Source organism: Rana temporaria, chromosome 4 (assembly GCF_905171775.1).
Source record: "Rana temporaria chromosome 4, aRanTem1.1, whole genome shotgun sequence".
Lineage (NCBI taxonomy): Eukaryota > Metazoa > Chordata > Amphibia > Anura > Ranidae > Rana > Rana temporaria.
Window position 1 is genome coordinate 37,453,099 of NC_053492.1, and position 25,282 is coordinate 37,478,380.

Consider the following 25,282-nt stretch of genomic DNA (forward strand, 5'->3'; position numbering starts at 1 on the left):
GGAGCCTCCTCCAAAGAGAATAACTCCCCTTAGGTCAGGGGACACGGCATATAATAACTTACAAAAGAAAGATAGTTGGCTGCATAGTAAGAAATTAAGGTAACTTGTGAGCCCTCTAGGTACCTATTAACTGCTTCAGGCCCGGGCCAATTCTGATGCCGCGTACACACGATCATTTTTCAGCATGAAAAAAAATATTAGTTTTTCAGCATGTCTAAAAAACTAAGTTTTCCCAACTTCATCATTAAAACGATGTTGCCTACACACCATTGTTTTAAAAAAATGATCTAGCAAAGCGCTGTGACGTACAACACGTACGACTGCACTTTAAAGGGAAAATTCCATTCGCCTTTGGGCTGCTTTAGCTGATTCCGTGTTAGTAAAAGACGATTCGTGCTTTTTTGTCTGTTACAGCGTGATGAATGTGCTTACTCCATTATGAACGGTAGTTTTACCAGAACGAGCGCTCCTGTCTCATAACTTGCTTCTGAGCATGCTCATGGTTTTTTCGTCGTTTTAGCCCACACGCGATCATTTTTTACAACCTGGAAAATGACATTAAAAAATGCAGCATGTTCGAATTTTTTTTTGTCGTTTTTCAGAACCTGAAAAATGATGTGAAGCCCACACATGATCATTTTAAATTACGTTTTTGAAAAACAAAATTTTTTTCATGCCAAAAAATGATCGTGTGTACGCGGCATGACACTTCGTTTCTACATGTAAAGATCATCTTTTTTTGCAATTTTTTGCTTGAAAATTACATAGAACCACCAAACACTATATATATTTTTTTAGCAGAGACCCTAGAGAATACAATGGCGGTCATTGCAACGTTTTATCTTGCACAGTATTTTCGCAGCAATTTTTTAAACGCGTTTTAAAAAAAAAACCAGTAAAGTTATCCCATTTTTTTTGTATAATGTGAAAGATGAAGTTATGCCGAGTAAATAGATACCTAACATGTCGCGATTCAAAATTGCACACGCTCGTGGAATGATGCCAAACTTCGGTACTAAAAAATCTCCATAAGCGACGCTTTAATTTTTTTTTACTGGTTACATGTTTTGAGTTACAGAGGAGGTCTAGGGCTAGAATTATTGCTCTCACTCAAACGTTCGCGGCGATACCTCAGATGTGTGATTTGAACACCATTTTCATATGTGGGCGGGTCTTATGTATGTGTTCACTTCTGCGTGCGAGCACATGGGGACAGGGGCACTTTAAAAAAAAAATATTATTATTGTTAATTCTATATTTTTTTTTTTACATTTTGACATGTTTAAAAAAACATTTTTTTAATCACTTTTATTCTTATTGTAAACATCCCTTGTAATAGGAATATGCATGACAAGACCTCTTTACAGTGAGATATGGGGTCAATAAAACACCACATCTCACCACTAGGCTGGGAAGGATAAAAACAAAAAACAAAAAAAAAACGATCACCACTTCACAGCCGAAGAGGCACCGTTTTTTTGAATGCAGAGGCCGGGCGTGACGTCATAACATCGCTCCCGGCCTCCGACGATCATAGAGACTTCGGCGACCATCTGGTCCGCCGGAAATCTCTGTGATCTGCATCCGGGGGCCGGCGGTTCCTGTCACCGACTCACCGATCGCACAGGTGAGTCAGTAGAAGCACCGGAGGGCGGCGGGAGGGGGGGACGTCCCCTTTCACCGCCCGTAGGAATGATCAAGCGGCGGAACAGCCACTATGATCATTCCTATGGTGTAGGGAATCGCTGGCTGAAAATGCCGATACCTGAATGATGCCTGTAGCTTCAGGCATCATTCAGATATAGCCCCACAAAGTACCACAAAGCCCAGGTCCTCTGGGCGCCAAGTGGTTAATGCCAGGTATCTGCCTTCGGGGGCGTTTATTTGTTTTTCCAGTGAGGACCGTTTGGAGAAACATATTGCCACACCTCTAGTCTTATTTGGACCATTTGTTAGGAAGTGAGGATAGTAATGGTGTAAAAATTTAGGATTATAATCTGGAGAAAAACTTAATTTCCTGAAGGAAAAGAATATCAGTGTGTGGGGATTTTTAGTGTTGAAAGGCCATTCTGCGGTTTACCACAGAATTAAATCCCTGGACATTATGTGTAACAATTTTAAAGGGGAGGTCCGTAGTTTGGGTGACCATGGTGAATAAACACACTCACCAATACCTCAGAGGATGGTTGTGGGATCGCCCAACCAGTGAAGTTCACCTAGTGGTTAGAGCCTAGGAGAAAATGCAGTTTTGAGAAAAGAAGAAAAGAAAGGTGAGGGGAGATGGAACAGGATATACATTCAGAACAGATATAGTCCTATAAAATGCAAAGAATAATTTTAGAATTAGTCACTCAGATTATTAGTAATAATTGAATCTTAACAACAATGAAAAAAAAAAAAGAAGGAAAACAGAAAATAAAAAGAGAAAAAAGAGGTATAAACCTCTTGTCAGCAATAAAATAAAATATTAACTTAAAAATATATAAAAAAAAATTATAATGAGGAACGGAAGTCTCTTATTGGTTGTACATTAAACTAATAGATAGTTTTAGTACTAAAGATAGAGAGATCTAAATATAACATTAGATTTAGGAACTATTAAAAGTTGTTCCAACTGTGATCCCGCCCTAGGATCAATTGGGGAAATTAAAGTAAATTAAATCCCGAGGTTGAGCCTTGAACTTGGTGCGTTTTCTTGTAGAATGTTGCACTTGGGACAGAGGGTTCTGTAGAGATCCGGGGTTTGAGGTTTTGAATTGTGGGATGTGGGGAGGACCTCCAGATTCAGTGGAGATCGAGCCCAGGCTTCTTAGTAATGTTTCACCTTCAGAAAATGTTGAAAAAGCGTGTTTTTTATTACGGAAGGTGAAGTTTAGTCGAAACGGGAAGGCCCAATGATATTTGATATTATTAGCAATCAGTGGTTGTAAGAGGGGTTTCATTGCTCTGCATTTTTGTAGTGTAGTAGGCGAAATGTCAGCAAAAATTTGTATAGAGTGATCTCTCAGGTGTAAGTCTGCAATGTCTCTTGCTTTAGCCATCACTTTTTCCTTTATCGCATAGTAGTAAGACTTTACTATGATGTCTCGTGGTAGACCATCTGATTGGGGTGCAGTAAAGGTCCAGTGAGCTTGGTCTAATTCCAATCTGGGGGAGGTATATCCGGAATAAGGTGTAAAATCAGTTCCTTGACTATAGCCTCAGAAGCTGTGAAAGTTTCAGGAATCCCGCGGACACCGAAGTTGTAGTTTTCCAATTCGTCAATCTTGTTTAAGGCATCATTCAATCTCCTGTCGATATTTTCTATACAATCGGAATTTTGGTTGGTCCTGGCAATAGTATTGTTTAATGTGTTTTTCAGAGTTCCTATGCGGGTTCCCAATTATTAGAATTCAATTTTAATATCATAAATTATGCATTTACTGGCCTTTTCCAGGCCTTGGTTAAGCAATGCGGAAAATCTGGATAGAAGTATGGGGTCCCCTGAATATTCAGTGGGTGGTGGAGCACCCTGCGTGTTGGATGCATAAGAAGGGCTATTATCCAGGCTCCCCTGACTGAATAACATGTCCCCTAGAGCCTTGTCCACATCAGATTGTGAGGAGAATATGACACTTTTAGGCGATAGTGAAGCTACGGGAGTGGTTATTTTATTTGTCTCACCTGTTAGGCTGTATGCTGAGACATCATCAGGCTGTGACTGTGGGGAAGGCTGCTGTATAATTGTTCGCTGCGTTGCCGCCGTCATCTTGGTCCCTCAGGTACTCTCCGGCCTGTATTTCAGCGGCTGTTGAGGAGATCAGTTTTGCAGACTTTGGATAGAAGTAACAGGTGCATTAAAATATACTGCGTTAAACATCCACTAATGCACTGAAATATACTGCATTAAACATGAACTACGTACTGAAATATACTGCGTTAAACATACAGTAATGCACTGAAATATTCTGCATTAAACGTGCAGTAACACATTGAAATACAGGGAGTGCAGAATTATTAGGCAAGTTGTATTTTTGAGGATTAATTTTATTATTGAACAACAACCATGTTCTCAATGAACCCAAAAAACTCATTAATATCAAAGCTGAATATTTTTGGAAGTAGTTTTTAGTTTGTTTTTAGTTTTAGCTATTTTAGGGGGATATCTGTGTGTGCAGGTGACTATTACTGTGCATAATTATTAGGCAACTTAACAAAAAAAAAATATATACCCATTTCAATTATTTATTTTTACCAGTGAAACCAATATAACATCTCAACATTCACAAATATACATTTCTGACATTCAAAAACAAAACAAAAACAAATCAGTGACCAATATAGCCACCTTTCTTTGCAAGGACACTCAAAAGCCTGCCATCCATGGATTCTGTCAGTGTTTTGATCTGTTCACCATCAACATTGCGTGCAGCAGCAACCACAGCCTCCCATACACTGTTCAGAGAGGTGTACTGTTTTCCCTCCTTGTAAATCTCACATTTGATGATGGACCACAGGTTCTCAATGGGGTTCAGATCAGGTGAACAAGGAGGCCATGTGATTAGTTTTTCTTCTTTTATACCCTTTCTTGCCAGCCACGCTGTGGAGTACTTGGACGCGTGTGATGGAGCATTGTCCTGCATGAAAATCATGTTTTTCTTGAAGGATGCAGACTTCTTCCTGTACCACAGCTTGAAGAAGGTGTCTTCCAGAAACTGGCAGTAGGACTGGGAGTTGAGCTTGACTCCATCCTCAACCCGAAAAGGCCCCACAAGCTCATCTTTGATGATACCAGCCCAAACCAGTACTCCACCTCCACCTTGCTGGCGTCTGAGTCGGACTGGAGCTCTCTGCCCTTTACCAATCCAGCCACGGGCCCATCCATCTGGCCCATCAAGACTCACTCTCATTTCAGCAGTCCATAAAACCTTAGAAAAATCATTCTTGAGATATTTCTTGGCCCAGTCTTGACGTTTCAGCTTGTGTGTCTTGTTCAGTGGTGGTCGTCTTTCAGCCTTTCTTACCTTGGCCATGTCTCTGAGTATTGCACACCTTGTGCTTTTGGGCACTCCAGTGATGTTGCAGCTCTGAAATATGGCCAAACTGGTGGCAAGTGGCATCTTGGCAGCTGCACGCTTGACTTTTCTCAGTTCTTGGGCAGTTATTTTGCGCCTTTGTTTTTCCACACGCTTCTTGCGACCCTGTTGACTATTTTGAATGAAACGCTCGATTGTTCGATGATCATGCCTTAGAAGCTTTGCAATTTTAAGAGTGCTGCATCCCTCTGCAAGATATCTCACTATTTTTGACTTTTCTGAGCCTGTCAAGTCCTTCTTTTGACCCATTTTGCCAAAGGAAAGGAAGTTGACTAATAATTATGCACACCTGATATAGGGTGTTGATGTCATTAGACCACACACCTTCTCATTACAGAGATGCACATCACCTAATATGCTTAATTGGTAGTAGGCTTTCGAGCCTATACAGCTATAACATGCATAAAGAGGATGATGTGGTCAAAATACTCATTTGCCTAATAATTCTGCACTCCCTGTATACTGCATTAAACGTGCACTAATGCACTGAAATATACTGCGTTAAACATGCAGTAATGCACTAAAATATAGTGCGTTAAATATGCCTTATCGCACTGAAATGTCCTGCATTAAACACGCACTAAGGCACTAAAATATACTGCATTAAACGTGCAGTAAAGCACTGAAATATACTGCGTTGAATGTCCAGTAAAGCACTGAAATATACTGTGTTAAATGTGCACTAACGCACTGAAATATACTGCATTATACATGCTGTAATGCAGGGCTCGACAAATCCCGGGCGCCAGGTCGCCATGGCGACTAGAAATGGGGCCCTGGCGACTTGGCTTGGAAGGGGGGGCAAAAAAAAAAAAAAAAAAAAATTTTTTTTTTTTTTTTTTTTTTTTTGAGCTGGGGCCATCTGGTGGTGAGCCGTTGGTATTACAAGTTATTACCACCAGATGTGAGCTGGCGCCATCTGGTGGTGGCCGTTGGTATTACAAGTTAAGCATTACAAGTTAAACAGCAATTCTAATGTCATTTTTCACTATTTTCACTGCCATCTTCTTCCCTCTAATTAGAACCCCCAAACATTATATATATTTTTTATCCTAACACCCTAGAGAATAAAATGGCAAATGTTGCAATACTTTCTGTCATGCCGTATTTGCGCAGCGGTCTTACAAGCGCACTTTTTTGGTGAAAAAATTACACTTTTTTGAATTAAAAAATAAGACAATAGTAAAGTTATCCCCATTTTTTTTTTAATATTATGAAAGATAATGTTACGCCGAGTAAATTCATACCCAACATGTCACGCTTCAAAATTGCGTCCGCTCGTGGAATGCAGACAAACTTTTACCCTTTAAAATCTTCATAGGCAACGTTTAAAAAAAATCTACAGGTTGCATGTTTTGAGTTACAGAGGAGGTCTAGGGCTAGAATTATTGCTCTCGCTCTACCAATCGCGGCGATACCTCACGTGTGTGGTTTGAACACCGTTTACATATGGGGGCGCTGGTCACGTATGTGTTCGCTTTCTGCGCGCAAGCTCGTCGGGACGGGGCGCGTTTTCTGGCTCCTAACTTTTTTACCTGGCTCCTAGATTCCAAGCAAATTTGTCAACCCCTGCTGTAATGAACTGAAATATACTGCATTAAACATGCACTAACACACTGGATTATACTGTGTTAAATATGCAGTAATGCATTTAAATATACTGCGTTAAACATGCACTAACGCACTTATTTATACTGGGCCAGATTCAGCTAGATCCGCGCAATATTTGCGTGGGCAAAGGGCAACGATTTTTGCTCTGCGCCCACGCAAATATTTTGATATGCCCGCGATTCACGGAGCAGTAGCTCCGTAAATTGCGCGGGCGATATGCTAAATAGCCCAGCGTAAGGGCGCCTAATGTAAATGATCCCGCCGGGGGCGGGAATCATTTAAATTAGGCGCGCTCCCGCGCCGAGCGAACAGCGCATGCTCCGTCGGAAAACTTTCCCGACGTGCATTGCGGCAAATGACGTCGCAAGGACGTCATTTGCTTCTAAGTGAACGTGAATGGCGTCCAGCGCCATTCACGAATCACTTACGTAAATGACGTGAAATTTAAATTTCACGAGCGGGAAGGGCGGCTATACTTTAGCATTGGCTGCCCCTGCTATAGCAGGAGCAACCTTGCGCTAAAGTCGCCGTACGGAAACTCCGTACCTTGCGTGCGCAGGGCCCGCGCAACTTTTGTGAATCGGTAGTAGTATGCAATTTGCATACTATACGCCGATCACAATGGCCGCGCCCCCTAGCGGCCAACGCAAGAATGCAGCCTGAGATATGAAGGCATAAGGAGGCTTATGTCTGTCATATCCTAGGCTGCAGTCCGCGTAGCGATGTTCCTGAATCAGGGGCATTCGCTACGCGGGAGCAAAACAGCTATTGCGCCGCGCAACCTATGGTTGCGCGGGCGCAATAGCTTCCTGAATCTGGCCCCATGTGTTAAACCTGCTGTAAAGCACTGAAATATATTGTGTTAAATATGCAGTGACACAATTAAATATACTACGTTAAACGTGCTGAAACGCACTGAAATATACTGCATTAAACCTGCACGAATGCACTGAAATATACTGCGTAAAACATGCACTAGCACTTAAATATACTGTGTTAAATGTGCAGTGATGCAATGAAAAATACTATGTTAAACGCGCACTAATGCACTGAAATATACTGCGTTAAACATGCAATAATGCACTGAAATATACTGCGTTAAATGTGCACTAATGCACTGAAATATACTGTGTTAAACATGAAGTAATGCACTGAAATATAGTACATTAAATATGCACTAATGAACTGAAATATCCTGCATTAAATGTGCACTAACGCACTGTAATAAACTGCGTTAAATGTGCACTAACGCACTGAAATATATTGTGGTAAAAGTGCAGTAACGCACTGAAATTTACTGCATTAAATGCGCAATAAGGCACTGAAATATACTGCATTAAATATGCAGTAAAGCACTGAAATATACTATGTTAAATGTGCACTAATGCACTAAATATACTGCATAATGCGTTCTGTAACACACTGAAATATACTGCGTTAAACGCGCAGTAACGCACTGAAATATATATCGTGGTAAATGTGCAGTAACGCACTCAAATTTACTTCATTAAACCCGCACTAAGACACTGAAATATACTGCAGTAAAGCACTGAAATATACTGTGTGCAATGTGCACTAATGTACTGAAATATACTGTGTTAAATGTGCAGTAATGCACTGAAATATACTGCATTAAAAGTGCAGTAATGCATTGAAATATAGTGCGTTAAACGTGCACGAACGCACTGAAATATACTGCGTTAACGTACACTGACGCACTGAAATATACTGCAGGAAACCTGCCCTGAAAAAATAAACTGACACTAAAGAAAAAATTAATGGTTAAACTACACTCAGACTGCACTTCACTAGATTCACACTAAACTGATATTCTAGAATCACAATAGCACACTAACTCCTCGCTAGTAGCACTGAACAGAGACCTCTTCTATCAATCTCCACGCCAATATCACAATGCAAATGGCCGTTATGGGAAGGATATTTTTATAGTGTGGAGTGAGACTAAGAGCAATGAGCCAAGATTGGGCACAGTCATCATTACTTTCTCCAATCATGGCTCTGACAGTGCTCTGTGCCCTGATTGTGCAAATCTATCATTGCTTCAGCCAATCATAGCTTCCAATGCACTGTGCGGTGGCATAGTGCAAAGTGGTCGCTCAGCAGGCCGAAAAAACTGTTGCACGCCCACACTATTCGGGTGTTCATTGAATCGGTGAACAGCCAATGTTCAGCCGGCACTCAGCTCGGACCGAACCGTTCGCCACAACTCTAGCTACAGGCATCATCCAGATATCTTTAATTTCAACCTGCAATTTCATCTAATGTAAGAGCTATCCTAGTGGCTGATCAGCCACTGAATTGCTTTTACAGGCAGTGGGAGGGGACTATCTCTCAGCCTTTTTACACAATGCATAGGATTATTGGGCCAAATCCTCAAAGATCCTGCCTAACTTATCTTTTCCCATTTAAGTTACACTGCCTTAAAATTTCTACCTAAGTGCCTGATCCACAAAGCACTTACCTAGAAATTTCAGGCCGTGTAACTTAAATTCTCCCGGCGCAAGGCGCTCCTCTTCTCCAGGGGGCGATTACAATTTAAATGAGGCGCGCTCCCGCGCCGGACGTACTACGCATGCCCGTGACATCATTTTTCCCGACGAGCATCGCGTGTTTTTTACGATACGCTGAGTTTTGAGGATCGCGCCGGGTTAAAAAATTGCGACGGGTTAAAAAAAGATACGGCGAAAAAAAAAAATCAAATTTAAAAAAAAATCGCGGCGATCGAAAAAAAGGTCTGTTTTTACAAGGTGTAAACAGTTTACACCTTGTAAAAGCAGCCCTAATTTTACGTATGCAAACGTAAACTTACGCAGAAAAAACAAAGTTGAAAAGCTTTATGGATCTCCGTAAGTCCTCATTTGCATACGCAAAGCGGCATTTCAATGCGAAATGCCCCCAGCGGCGGATGCGGTACTGCATCCTAAGATCTGACAGTGTAAGTGTCTTACAGATGTCAGATCTTCTGCCTATCTTTGGAAAACTGCTTCTGAGGATCAGTTCCAAAGATAGGCACAGGGATATGCAGGCTGAACAGTTCCGCCTGCGTATCCCTTTTGAGGATTTGGCCCATTATTATTATTAAACAGGATTTATATAGCGCCAACAGTTTGCGCAGCGCTTTACATCAGGGAAGACAGTACAGTCACAATACAAATCAATACAGGAGGGATCAGAGGGCCCTGCTCGTTAGAGCTTACAATCTAGAAATCCCTTTAGGTTCCACAGTGAGATATACAAGCATGCTTTACTGCATTTACAGACTGATTTTACTGTTGTGGGTTTAGTAACACTTTCATTTTTTGTTTTCTTGGTTTCCCAGAGTTGGGCTTTGAAGCAGATGTCGACCTTGCCTTTTTCAACCATGCAGGGTATCATGGGAGCTTGCCCTAATAATATGATGACTTTTCTCTTTATTAAACTGTTCTAAATTTTGTGCCTATTGCATCACATGACCACTATAGGAAAGCCTATGGCAAACCAGGGCTATGGACAAGGTATGAATTCTCAAGGCATCATCACTGTTTGTGAAATTGGGGGTTATTTATGAAAGTCAAATCCACTTTGCACTACAAGTGCAAACTGCAAGTGCAAAGTGCACTTGAAATTGCACTGAAAGTGCACTTGGAAGTGCAGTCGCTGTAAATCTGAGGAGAAGATCTGAAATGAGGGGGAGCTCTGCTGATTTTATCATCCAATCATGTGCAAGCTAAAATGCTGTTTTTTATTTTCCTTGCATGTCCCCCTCGGATCTATAGTGACTGCACTTCCAAGTTTTCAATTTCAAGTTCATTTTTTACTTGTAGTTTGCAATTGTAGTGCAAAGTGGATTTGACTTTAGTAAATAACCCCCTTTTTTACACCGAAAAACTTCCATGCTCACACCGAAGTTCCATGCTCTATTGCAGTGTTTCTATTGCAGGAGGTGGAAGAAGTGGCTTATTGGCTACCCTTGTCACTGCAGTGGGAAGCCATAAACTGAGCATGGAAGGACGGTTGAGGAGGCATGTATAGACTTGATAGACAGGTTTACATGCGCTGACTACAGCGAGACTACAAGCATGCTGCCTTGTAGTCTCACTGATGGAACATGCATGGCAGGGTGACAACACCACTGATGATATGTTAATCATTGGTTTAGCGTTGTCACTCTGTGGCAGACTTTTACACAGTACATGACTGGCAGGATTTCCAGACAAAATTTATAAGAAAAGTACCCCTTAAGTACCCACAGTGTGAAATACAGTATATACTCACTAATATATACAGCAGCACATACATATGTTATTTTTGAGTTGGGTTTTACATACACTGAATGAATAGAAAGTAGCCGCGCTTAGGAAACACTAAATGGAAATATGTGACAGTATTAAAAACCAAACATAAAATAGGGATAAAAATATATGAGACTGCAGCCCCCCCAAGAATGTGATCCCCTAGAGGATACAGAAAATATTGGCAATGGTGTGGGGGTAGTGGCGCTGTCTATATGGAGGCTGGTAATACCCAGAGGTGGTATGAAACAGACTATATTGACCTCAACAACGTGTGTGATTATAGTGTCTAAGATATAGTGCCTCCTAGTGTTAGTAAGTGATGTACCAGCGATAAAATAAATGACATGGGTATTGTTAGAACCACATGCAACACATAACATCAATTAATGCAAAAATGCAAATAAATATGATCAACGTTGAATGAAAATAATATAAGGTGATAACAAACAGCACGGGTGCTGAAAAAGTGTCCAAAAGGTGTCCAGTAATGAAAAATATCCAAAAAATATGCAAAAAATATAATCAAAAAATAAAAATAAAAGTATTAAAATAGCAACAGTCCGTATAAATGAACCAATATTTAAATAAAGTGACAGCAGTCCAAATGATGTATCAAAGGTGATAATAGGTGAGCATGTGACTTTCCAAGCAGGTAGGTGATCACAGTATGCAATAGTGCAGTGATGCGAAGTGGGTCCGGTGCTCCCCCTTCTGGGTCCCTACTCACCAGAGACACTCACCCCTGCAGGGGTAAAGTGCATGAACGTAGAATGTATCCAACCGACTCGGGTCCTCGCTCTCCAGATAGATCCTATAGTCCAGCTGGTGCAAAAAGGTCCTGGGTGGCCAAATTCCTCCAAAGGGAAAAAAAGGGTCTCATAGGGTAGTAGGTTCAAATTTCAGGGAATAGGTTTTATTAGTACAGCCGTAGGCTTATACTGAAACAGTATATACAAATGTATATGAGCATAAAAACATAAAATAAAATATACTATAAAAATAAACTAAAACAGGGGCCAGATAGAATGCTTGTGAAAGCAAGCAGACAGTTATCTGTATAGTGTCAAGCTTCCCTGCACAGCAAAAACTCCACAGATAAAGATCAGAGCCAGCATGGGAACGGCGTGCGTTCCACCAGATGATCAGCTGGTTGATCCAGGAAGTGCGTGCGGGCGTGCGTGTATCCGCTTTACGCACGTTTCGTTCTCTTACGTCTTCTGAAGCGGGTCTTTACATACACTGTGCATGAAAAAAAAAACAAAAAAAACGATGGGCTCCCTCCCAAGTCCCATATTCTATACAAGTGTGCACTCCCATAAACCATACAAGGCCACATGCCCTTAACATGGGGATAGTTCCTTGCAAATAGCATTTCACCTGATAAAACACCTTGTCGCGATGTTGTTGAGGACAAGGGACTTTTCCCACACAATTCTAGCCCCGTGGTTGTGGGTGTATGCAGACTGGGGGATAATTAGAATCCGGAATCCTCCTTTAACAATAAGGGGGCACTCAGATACCTCCCCCCACATTTGATTGAGTAAGGGGTACATAGTAAATAGTTAAATAAAAAGCACACTTACCAAGGATATGGGTCTGGTATGTATTTTAACAGGAAACCCCACTCATTGTTTGGGCGAAGGGGGAGGCAGTAATTGTACCATCTCACTGTCATAAAATTTGTAAGTCGGCAATACTAAAAATTTCTTAGTGCCACATGCAGTAGTTAAGGAGAAAATAAACAATCCCCTTGTGGTGGACTTTAGAGGCACAATATATTTGAAGATATGTTTAAAGTTTTAAAGTATTTATTAAACATATATTAAACATGATAGGTAGAAAACATAAAAAACATGAAATGCTTGACATGTCTACAATTTTGTCACCATCATTACATTGTAATACAATCTATAATTCTTGTACCCACTGTGTTTCAGAGTACAGGTGTGTCTCCTTCTTCAGGGCTAAATGTTAGCAAGAAGAGATTGTCTTCTAAAATAAAGTGTTGAAGAAAATAAATATACAATATTCTGACAATGTCTATAAATATACATAAAATCAGGTAGAGTTCATAAAAATTCACTTACATACATTGTGATGGTATAGCAAACCTTCCAAAATGTTAAACTTAAAAACATGTGATTGCAATTTCTCAACCCAGAAATACAACAGTAGTAGCGTTCTTTTGGTAAGATGTTGGTGTCTGGCATCAAAAAGGAGGAGCCCAGACGCTAAACCAGCTCCCCAACACACACACACCAAGGGGGATGAGCCCGAAGACCCACTGGGGCTGAAAAAAGGGAAAAGACCCAGTGGATGTGAAGTAAAATCTATGAATATGTAATTTTAAAGGGATTATATATATTCAATTAATTAACAAATTTGATTTTATATATATATATATATTTTTTAATTATTGTTATTGTATTGTACATAGATCGATAAATACCTGCAGATGATACGTGATATCACATAGATGTGTGGAAGGTAATATTGTAGGAAAATACACTCACTTGGTTGATTTTATTATATATATATATATATATATATATATATATATATATATATATATATATATTTTTTTTTTTTTTTAGATTGTATATATTTAAATATCTGCTAACACAAAAGTCAGAGGGATTTTTTTTAGGAAAAACTTAATAGATAAATAAATAAATTCAACTATAATCCTAATTGCAATCAATATTGATAGAAATAATCATAAGTAAACCAATGGCATCCATTATCTAACATTGGAAATCTAGCTTGGGCAAATATCATAGGTAAGTAATCGATTCAAATGCAGGCTGTCAGTGGAGTAAGGTACAATGAATTCTTACCTATGGGTTACATAGTTAGTCAGGTTGAAAAATGACACAAGTCCATCCAGTTCAACCATAAAATAATAATAATAATAATAATAATAATAATAATAATAATAATATCATACAATCCCATATAACAAATTCTATACCCACAGTTGATCTGGAGGAAGGCGAAAAACCACAGCAAAGCATGATCCAATTTGCTACAGCAGGGGGGAAAATTCCTTCCTGATCCCCCGAGAGGCAATCGGTTATTCCTATAAATGTTAGTACCCAGTTATATTATGTACTTTTAGGAAAGAATCCAGGCCTTTTTTAAAGCAATCTATTGAGCTGGCCAGAACCACCTCTGCAGGGAGTCTATTCCACATGTTCACAGCTCTTATTGTGAAGAAACCTTTCTGTATTTGGAGGTGAAATCTCTTTTCCTCTAGACGTAAAGAGTGCTCCTGTGTCCTCTGTGTTGACCGTAAAGTGAATAACTCAACACCAAGTTCACTATATGGACCCCTTATATATTTGTACATGTTGATCATATCCCCCACTTAATCTCCTCTTCTCAAGAGTGAATAAATTCAGTTCCTCTAATCTTATCTCATAGCTGAGCTCCTCCATGACTCTTATCAGTTTGGTTGTCCTTCTCTGCACTTTCTACAGTTCCCGATATCCTTTTTGAGAACTGGGGCCTGCATATTCCAGATGAGGTCTTACTAATGATTTGTACAGGGGCAAAATGATATCCCGTATTCGTTTAGATGCAGCATTTGATATTTTGGATAATTTGTAACTTCGGATGAATTCGTATTCGTTCTGTTCACAAACAGACAAATTTGAAAGGAAATTCCAATACCTTATCTTCAAATTTCCAAAATATAGAATTTTGAATTTCCAAATTTCTGAAATTTTGAATTTACTAATTTTCGAAATTTCGGTATTCCAACTTTTTCATTCCCCGACTTAGTTGGGGTAGGTGGTACACTTTGGTGGGGGTTGATCAGCCATGCCTTGTGACCAATGACCTCTGGAAACCCGCATTCTGACCTTTAACCTCTGGGGGAGGTCCCTATTCCAATTCCTGAGTCCTAGCCTTGTTCTTCAAGGGGAAACCATAACCCTACCCCTAACCCCCTAACCCTAACACCCTAACTCTAACCCTTTAACCCTAAACCATAACCCTTAACCCATACCCTCTAACCCTAACTGCTAACCCTAACCCCTACCCAAACCCCTACCCTAATCCTAACCTCTTAACCCTAACCCTAACCCTCTAACCCCAACCATCTAACCCTAAGGCCCCATACACACGAGAGAATTTATCCGCGAATACGCTCTCGAGGATTTCGGCGGATTTTCATGCGATGGAGTGTACACACCATCGCATTGAAATCCGCGCTGAAATCCTCTGGCGATGACGTGTCGCGCCGTCGCCGCGATTATGACGCGGCGACGTGCGCGACGCTGTCATATAAGGAATTCCACGCATGCGTCGAATCATTACGACGCATGCGGGGGATCCCTTCGGACGGATGGATCCAGTGAGTCTATACAGACCAGCGGATCCATCCGTTGGGATGGATTCCAGCAGATGGATATGCTTGGCATGTCAGCAAATATTCGATCTGCTGGAATCCATCCCATGGGAGAAATATCCGCGGAAACAGATCCGCTGGCGTGTACACACCATAGGATCTATCCGCTGAAACCCATCTGCTGGGATTTTTCAGAGGATGGATTCTATGGTGTGTACGGGGCCAAACACCCTAACCCTACGAATTTCCTCACTTCAAATTTTTGAATTTTTGAATTTCGATTTTTCAAATTTTCCAATTTCAAATTTTCAAATTAACCCTTTTCGATTTTTCCGATTTTTTTATTTTTTTAATTTAAAAATTTAGAATTTTCGAATTTCCTAACTTGTAAAATTTCCAAATGTTGGATTTTCAAACTTCTGATTTTTGAATTTCAGAATTTTTGAATTTCCACCTTAGCAAATTTTTCGAATTTTCTCGAATTTCCAATTTTCAAATTTCCGATGTTCGAATTTCCAAAATTTTGAATTTCCTCATTTCAAATTTTTGAATTTCTGAAATTTTGATATTCCGAAATTCAAATTTCCAAAATTTTGAATTTCCTAACTTGCAAAGAGAGAACCAAAACGCATATAAAAGTATATAGAATATAAACACATTTTTATCAGTATTTTATTAAGCAGGGTTTTTGTAGCGCAGTGCACTTTATATATGTCAAGTTTTATTATCTAATTGGAAATAAGCACAGCAGCTTAGTTTAGTTTTTTTTTTCTTTTAGTGCAAAACTATAAATGTATTTACGTTCAGAAATAATGATAAGAAGACTGATAAAAAGAGGATCTCTTCTTCCTATGTCAGTGTACAGCCAGAGACAGACAGAACCTCCACATTGACAGGTAAGTCACCTTTCAACCCACCTCCACACACCACTCCACTCCATCTACAGCATACATATTACCTACATCTCACACTCTGCACACCTACATCCACTCCACTCTAAATACATTATACATACTATTGTCTCTCTCTCTGCCTCCCCCTCCCATCCTCTTTCTCTCCTTCTCTCCTTTTCTCTGTCTCTCTCCCTCTATCTTTCTCTATGACTCTCTCTCTCCCTCCCTCTCGCTTTCCCCTTGTCTCTCTCTCGTCCTCTCTCTCTCTCGCTTTCTTTGCTGCTGTCTCTCAGTCTTTCTCACTCTCTCTCGCCCTCTCTCTTTCTTTCCCTCTGTTTCTCTCCCTTCCTCTCTCTCTCCCCTTTCCTCTTGTGTTCCCTCTCTCGTCCCCTCTCTCCATCCGCCTTACTCCCTCTTTTTCTCTGTGTTTCCTTCTCCCTTTCTTTCCATCTCTTCTTTCTCTCTCGTTTTCTCTGTCTTTCCCTCTCTCCCTTCCTCTTTCTCTCTCCTCCCTTTACTTCTTTCCCTCTGTCTCTCTCTCTCCTTTTCCTTCTTTCTCTCCTTTTTTCTCCCTCTCTCTTTCTTTCCCTCTGTCTCCTCTCTTTCTCTCTCTCTCCCCATCTCGCTTCCTCTCTCTTTCTTTCTCTCCTTCTCCCTTTCTCTGTCTCTCTCCCTTTATCTCTCTCCCTCCCTTTATCGTTCTCCCCCTCTCTCCCCATCTCTCTCTCTCTTCCTTTCCCTCTTCATGTCTTCCTCTCCCTGTCTCTTTTCCCCTCTCTCTTTCTTTCTCTCTCTCTCCCCTCTCTATTTCTTTCCATCTCTTTTCTCCTCTCTTCTTTCCATCCCTCTTTTTCTCTGTCTTTCCCCATTTCCCTTCCTCTCTTTCTCTTTCTATTGTCTCTCTCTCTCTCCCTCTCTTTTCTCTGTCTCTTTCTCCATCTGTCTCCCTCTATCTTTCTTTCCCTCTGTCTGTCTCTCTCTCTCTCTCTCCCTTTATCTTTCTCCTCCCTCTCTTTCTCCCCATCTCTCCCTCTCTCTTTCTTTCCCATTTGCCTCTCTCCCCTCTTTCTCTCCCATTTGCCTCTCTCTTCTCTTTCTCCCCCCCCTCTCTCCTGCTTTCCCTCTCTCTGTCTCTCTCTCCCCTCTCTCTTTACCTATGTTTCTCTCTTTCTCGCTCTCTCTCTCTCTCTTTCTTCCCCTCTCTTTCCTTTCCTCTGTCTCTTTCTCCATCCCTCTCTCCTCTCCCCCCTCTCTCTCACACACACTCTCCTTGTCTCCCCTCTCCCCCTCTCTTCCACTCCCCCTGTCTCCAACCTCTCCCCCTCTCTATCTCTCTCCCTCTCTCTCAATTAAATTCAAATAAGCTTTATTGTTAGGACCAAATACATTTTAGCATGATTAAAGCAGTTGAGTTTGTATGGGTAATAGGTAATATAAAGGCGAATAGGGGTAAGTTTGTGAAAATAATTTTCACATTCTTCTCAGTCTGTACACGCTCAGGGTCTGTCTGTCTTTGAGGTCTTATAGCATCTCCAGGTACAGGGACAGTTTGTAGTCTCTCTGCAGTGCCAGGTAAACAGTTAGTTACTCTCTATCTCTCTCTCCCCTTCTCTTTCTTGCCCTCTGTCTCTCTCTCTCCTTCTCTGATAGAGCTAATTCTATAACCTAAATCAGAACTGTGAATGTAATATTCTATATCCCCTCCTGTATGATCACTGAAAACATCCTCCAACCTTCTCTCATACAACGTGTCACTGATCTGCCCTCCTGGATGTTATCACTTAATATTACATTAAATATGAACATCATCATAGGAGAGAAGAAAAGGTCCAGTGGGTCGCACTTCCGAAATCACCGTTATTGTACAATCCTTCAATAAAATGACAAATATGACATGATCACAGCAGAGGGAAAAGAACGAAGCGTACGCTTTTCATGCTTGTCTCACGTTTATTTATATCTTATAATGCTATGAATAAGTGCTAGACAAGCATGAAAAGTGTTATCTTCTTTCTTTTCCCTCTGCTGTGATTATGTTACATTTAACATTTTTGAAATATTTGTACAATAAAGATGATTTCAGAAGTGCGACCAACGGGGCCTTTTCTTCTCTCCTATGAAGACAGCTGTTAGCTGGGCCGGTGTTCTGTTGAGAAGTGCCCCCCATCCAATAATGTCCGGCCAAACTGCGCATGCGCCGTACGTCATAGCACAACAACTGATTTGCCGATCAGCTGGGCTTACGTAACCATGGCGCATGGGCACATCATAGGAGGTATCTCTTGATGGGAGATACCATTTCAAAGTCACAATTTAAACCTGTACAAACAGCTGGGGAGGCCGTAGTCCTCAGATTGTGCATCGCTGCTGGAGGCTGGGTTCACACTACTACACTACTTTCATCCTACTTTGCTCTGCTACGTCGGTCCTACATTTATCCTACATTGGTCCTACATCCATCCTACTTTCATGAACAGGATACTACTTTGGTCCGACTTCAATGATATTCAATGGGCCTGAAGTAGGATCAATGTAGGACCAAAAGTAGTACAGGGAGCATTTTCAAAGTCGGACCGACTTGTGTAGGACGCTACAAGACGCTCTCATAGGGAAACATTGAACACAGAGCAAAGTAGGATGAAAGTAGTGTAGTAGTGTGAACCCAGCCGGAGGGCGGCTAGTGGCTGTGTTGAAGGGCTGGTTTTGCCTGTGTTTCAATCCACCCTTTTACACAGGCAAAACCGGCAATTCAACACTGAAGGCCCGATGGTTTTGTTCCACGTGGATGTCCGTGGGTAGAGCGTTCCATAGCCGTGGTCCTTGCAAATGTTCGTTCTCCTTTAGATTTGTAGCGGGTCTTGTGGATGTGGAGGAGGTTTTGGTTAGTTGACCGGAGGGCACGACTAGGGTTGTAGTGTATATGTAATCCTATTAATTTATTCTAATATTTATTATTCATTTATTTATTTGTTTTTTGCACATATCAAGCACAAGTGCACTTTATATCATCAATATTATCAGTTTTGCACTTTTTTATTTTTATTATATTTATGTATCATTTAAGCTAGCGCCACCCCTACTTCCACACTCCATTCAATTCATTATTTCACCTAGGTGAAATAAATTACGTAGAGGCAGCTGCTTTAAATTTTTCTAAGGCCGTGTACACACGGGCAAACATGTACGATGAAACCGGTCCGCCGGACCGTTTTCACCGTACATGTCTGCCCGGGGCTTTCTGTACGATGGCTGTACTAACCATCGTACAGAAATCCGCGCGTAAACAATACGCGGGGCGTGTCTGTGGTGTCGCCGCGTCGATGACGCGGCGACGTGGGCGGGCCTGCCAGTTAAATGCTTCCACGCATGCGTCAAAGTCATTCGACGCATGCGAGGGATGGCGGGCGCTCGGACATGTACGGTAGGTCTGTACAGACGACCGAACATGTCCGAGCGGGCAGGATTCCAGCGGACTGTTTTAAAACAAGTCCAGGAATATTTGCCCGCTGGGAAAAGGCCCGGCGGGCAAATGTTTGCTGGAATCCTGCACGCTCGGGCCAACACACAACCGAACATGTCTGCTGAAACTGGTCCGCGGACCAGTTTCAGCAGACATGTTTGGTCGTGTGTATGGGGCCTAAGGGTGTCAAAACCCTATATATTCATTACTAATTAATCACTGGCAATATTTGCTTCCATTGCGCGGATTAATTTACACCAGGGGTCTCAAACTCAAATTACCTGAGGGCCACAAGACAAGTTTTCATATGCCATGGGGGGCCGCATGCAAACTTTCAAACTTCAAAAACAACAGTACTGGTGTCAGCGAACACATTATTAACCCCCAGCACTGGTGTCAGCGAGCGCATTATTACCACCAGCACTGGTGTCAGCGAGCGCATTATTACCACCAGCACTGGTGTAAGTCAGGGTTTGACAAATTTGCTTGGAATCTAGGAGCCAGCTAAAAAAGTTAGGAGCCAGAAAACGCACCCCGTCCCGACGAGCTTGTGCGCAGAAGCAAACACATACGTGAGCAGCGCCCGCATATGTAAACGGTGTTCAAACCACACGTGAGGTATCGCCGCGATTGGTAGAGTGAGAGCAATAATTCTAGCTCCTCTGTAACTTAAAACATGCAACCTGTAGATTTTTTTAAACGTCGCCTATGAAGATTTTAAAGGGTAAAAAAGTTTGTCGGCATTCCACAAGCGGACACAATTTTGAAGCGTGACATGTTGGGTATTAATTTACTTGGCGTAACATTATCTTTCATAATATTAAAAAAAATGGGGATAACTTTACTGTTGTCTTATTTTTTAATTAAAAAAAGTGTAATTTTTTCCCCAAAAAAGTGCGCTTGTAAGACCGCTGCGCAAATACGGCGTAACAGAAAGTATTGCAACGATCGCTATTTTATTCTCTAGGGTGTTAGGATAAAAAATATATATAATGTTTGGGGGTTCTAATTAGAGGGAAGAATATGGCAGTGAAAATAGTGTAAAATGACATTAGAATTGCTGTTTAACTTGTAATGCTTAACTTGTAATACCAACGGCCACCACCAGATGGCGCCAGCTCACATCTGGTGGTAATAACTTGTAATACCAATGGCTCACCACCAGATGGCGCCAGCTCAAAAAAAAAAAAAAAATTTTTTTTTTTGCTCCCCTCACTTCCACCCTGCCTGCGGGCCATTTATAACTGGTCCGCGGGCCGCAAATGGCCCGCGGGCCGGTACTTTGAGACCACTGATTTACACCATTTCATATATAATTATGATATAAGTTAGCACAATTCACGTTACAATACATAATTTATATCCAACCCATAGGGTTGCAACTCAATAAGGATATTAATAATAGTATCTTGGTGCCGGTAATACACAATTTTCCACATTTGATTACCTCTTCATGCTCGCACGACGATATATGTCGACAGCAGGGCATGGGCAGGCAGAAGGGCGTATATATACGTCCTCTTTAAGAAGCGAACTGCGTAAGCCAGACCGCGGGTCCTGCAGACTCGATATCTGTGGGGATACCCGCGATCGTCTCACAGTGAGGAAGAACGGGGGGATGCTATTGTAAACAAGCATTTCCCCAGTCTTCCTGGTGACGGGACAGTGATCACAGCTTCCTGTAATCAGAAGCGGTGATCACTGTTGTGTCATACACAGCCCATCCCCCCCCAGTTAGAAGCACTCCCCAGGACACACTTAACCCCTACAGTGCCACCTAGTGGTTAACCCCTTCACTTCCAGTGTCATTTTCACAGTAATCAATGCATTTTTATAGCACTGATCTTTAACTGACAATTGCACGGTCGTGCGACGTGGCTCCCAAACAAAAATTGGCGTCCTTTACCCCCCACAAATAGAGTTTTCTTTTGGTGGTATTTGATCACCTCTGCGGTTTTTATTTTTTTGTGCTATAAACAAAAATAGAACGACAATTTTGAAAAAAATGCAATATTTTTTACTTTTTGCTATAATAAATATCCCCCCAAAATATATAAAACATTTTTTTTCCTCAGTTTAGGCCGATACGTATTCTTCTACCTATTTTTGGTAAAATCGCAATGAGCGTTTATCGGTTGGTTTGCGCAAAATTTATAGCGTTTACAAAATAGGGGATAGTTTTATTGCATTTTTATAAAAAAATTTTTTTACTACTAATGGCGGCGATCAGCGATTTTTTTCGTGACTGCGACATTATGGCGGATACACCGGACAATTTTGACACATTTTTGGGACCATTGTCATTTTCACAGCAAAAAATGCATTTAAAATGCATTGGCCCAGATTCAGGTACATTTGCGCTTTATTTGCGGAGGCACAGGGCAACGATTTTGCCCTGCGCCCCCGCAAATATTTTGCGCTGCCCTCGATTCACGGAGCAGTAGCTCCGTAAATTGCGAGGACGCGCCGGCAAAATTGCCCGGCGTAAGCGCGCGCAATGTAAATGATTACGCCGGGGGCGGGAACCATTTAAATTAGGCGCGCTCCCACGCCGAGCGTAGAGCGCATGCTCCGTCGGGAAACTTTCCCGACGTGCATTGCGGCAAATGACGTCGCAAGGACGTCATTTGCTTCAAAGTGAACGTGAATGGCGTCCAGCGCCATTCACGATCCACTTACGCAAACGACGTAAGATTTGAACGTCGCGACGTGGGAACGGCGGTATACTTTAGCATTGGCTGCCCCTACTATTAGAAGGGGCATCCTTACGCTAAAGACGCCGTACGGAAACTCCGTAACTTGCGTACGCAGGGCCCGCGCAACTTTGTGAATCGGTGTTAGTATGCAATTTGCATACTATACGCTGATCACAATGGGAGCGCCCCCTAGCGGCCAACGCAAGAATGCAGCCTAAGATATGAAGGCATAAGGAGGCTTATGCCTGTCATATCTTAGGCTGCAGTCGGCGTAGCGATGTTCCTGAATCAGGAGCATTCGCTACGCCGGAGCAAGTCAGCAATTGTGCTGCGTAACCTATGGTTACACAGGCGCAATTGCTACTTGAATCTGGGCCATTGTTTATTGTGAAAATGACAATTGCAGTTTGGGAGTTAACCACAAGGGGCGCTGATGGGGTTATGTGTGACCTCAAGTGTGTTTACAACTGCAGGGGGGTGTGGCTGTAGGTGTGATGTCATCGATTGTGTCCCCCTATCAAAGGGATCACACGATCGATGACCCCGCCACAGTGAAGAACGGGGAAGCCGTGTTTACACACGGCTCTCCCCATTCTTCAGCTCCGGGGACCGATCGTGGGACTCCAGCGGCGATCGGGTCCGCGAGTCCCGTGGTCACGGAGCTTCGGACTGGGTAAAAGAAGCGCGCCCAAGACCCCACGGCTGGGCTTAAAGGACAACGTACCTATACGTTGATGTGCCCAGCCGTGCCATTCTGCCGACGTATATCGGCGTGAAGGGGTCGTTAAGTGGTTAAAGGAGTTGTAAAGGATTTTTTTTTTTTTGCTGAAATTACTGTTTACAGGGTATAGAGATATAATAGTTAACTGATTCCTTTTAAAATTGATTAAAAATTGATAAAAATCAATCATATAATGTGCCTCTAGTTTAGTTTTTGCATCTAGTTTCGTTTTTGCATGTTATCCTGCCTCTGTGCTAGACAGAGCCATAGAGCAGTGATGGTTGAGAAAACAAAACCAGAATCTCCCAGTACTGTGGTCATCAGGAAACAGACAACCAGGAAGTGTCCAGAACAGAGAAGAATTACAGCAACATCAGAGCAAAAACGAACAACGAGGACATGAAACCAGGACTGCAGTAAGGTAAAGGAAGCTATTTAGCTGGAAAAAAAAATCCTTTAGTGACCCTTTAACGGAAGGTGGTCCTGTGCTGTCTGTCCTGCGGGAAGAAGCCACTCAAGCGGAGAACATTCCAGGGGAGGACCTTGCTGGAGAGGACCAAGCTAAAGACTGGTATCTCGGGCAAGGCCTGGTGACTTGCTTGAAGGATGCACTCATGTTAACCTACCTCACAGTATTGCCGGATGGCCTAGGGCACAGGTGTCAAATACAAGGCCCGCGGGCCGAATTTGGCCCTCCAGGGCATTTCATGTGGCCCTCGCACCTCTCCTGCAGCTGCAGGAGAGCTCCAGCCCTCCTCTGGTCCTCCTCCAGACCCTTACTTTCTGCTTTTAATGCAATGCATCCAGCTTCTTCCCAGCAGCAGCATGAGGAAAGGGGGGTGCACTGTGATGTAAGGGAGAGTGGGGGACTCAACTTCTGATGGTGAGTTGGCTCTTAAATTCTAAGGGGAGGGGATGCACTGAAGAATCTAATCTTACAGATACAACCGGCCTTTTTGAGGGCAATCATAATGCTGATGCGACCCATGATGAAATTGAGTTTGACACCCCTGGCCTAGGGGGTCTAATACTGTGCAGCTGATTTACGTAACTGACTGCTGGCTAAACAATCCTGTGGCAGAGGATTACCCAGGAGTTTCTATTTATCACTCAAGTCTGTGGCAGAGCCTTTTGTCCGTGCATCACACTGGCTTCTAGGTCAGTGAGAGAGGCCTATCCGGGTGAGCAAGATCCGCTGACAGAAAGTGGCAATTGTCTGTTGGATCCTAAAGTTCCTCAGTGATCTGCAAAATTAAGGTATCTGAACTTCCCCTAACCCTCTATCCTTTACTACTAAGTTGTTGAATAAAGCATCTGAGAAAAGGACTGAAGTGACTGGCAAATCACATTTATCTTCAACTTCCTAACCTAGACTGTATGGAGAAACTAGTCGCATGCATTGCTCAAGTGTGATTTTGGCCCATTCTTCCACACAAATCTTCAGATCTTGAAGGTTCCGTGGGCCTCTTCTATGAACTCTGGCCAGGATTCAGAAAGGACTTACGACGGCGTATCTCCAGATACGCCGTCGTAAGTCCAAATCTGCACCGTCGTATCTATGCGCGTATTTAGGAACTGAGATACGCCTGAATTTTGCAAGATACGACCGACGTAAGTCTCCTTATACCGTTGTATCTTGGCTGCATATTTACGCTGGCCGCAAGGGGCGCTTCCGTAGATTTACGCATTGAATATGCAAATGACCTAGATATGCCGATTCACGAACGTACTTGCGCCCGTCGCATTAAGCTACGCCGTTTACGTAAGGCGTACGTCCGGCGTAAGTTTACCCCTCATAAAGCAGTTCGATCAGCCATGCATTTACATGGGGTCACGCTTCATTATAATACAACACGCCCACTGCCTTGCTAATTTGAATTACACTGGCTTACGCCGGCCCATTTACGTTACGGCGGCGTAAGAAAGGGAGCAAGTCCTTTCTGAATACAGTACGAGCCACTCTAGGTTACGTCGGCGTAGCGCATATCAGATGCGCTACGCCGCACTAAAGATACGACAATCTCTCTGAATCCCGACCTCTGATTTTTAGTTCTTTCCATAGATTTTCTATTGGATTTGGCTTTTTCATCAGCAATGGAGTCTTGCGTGGTGAGCATGCATACAAGCCATGGTCTGTAGCACCCAATTTGTTATATACAGGTTGAGTTAGCCATGTGGTT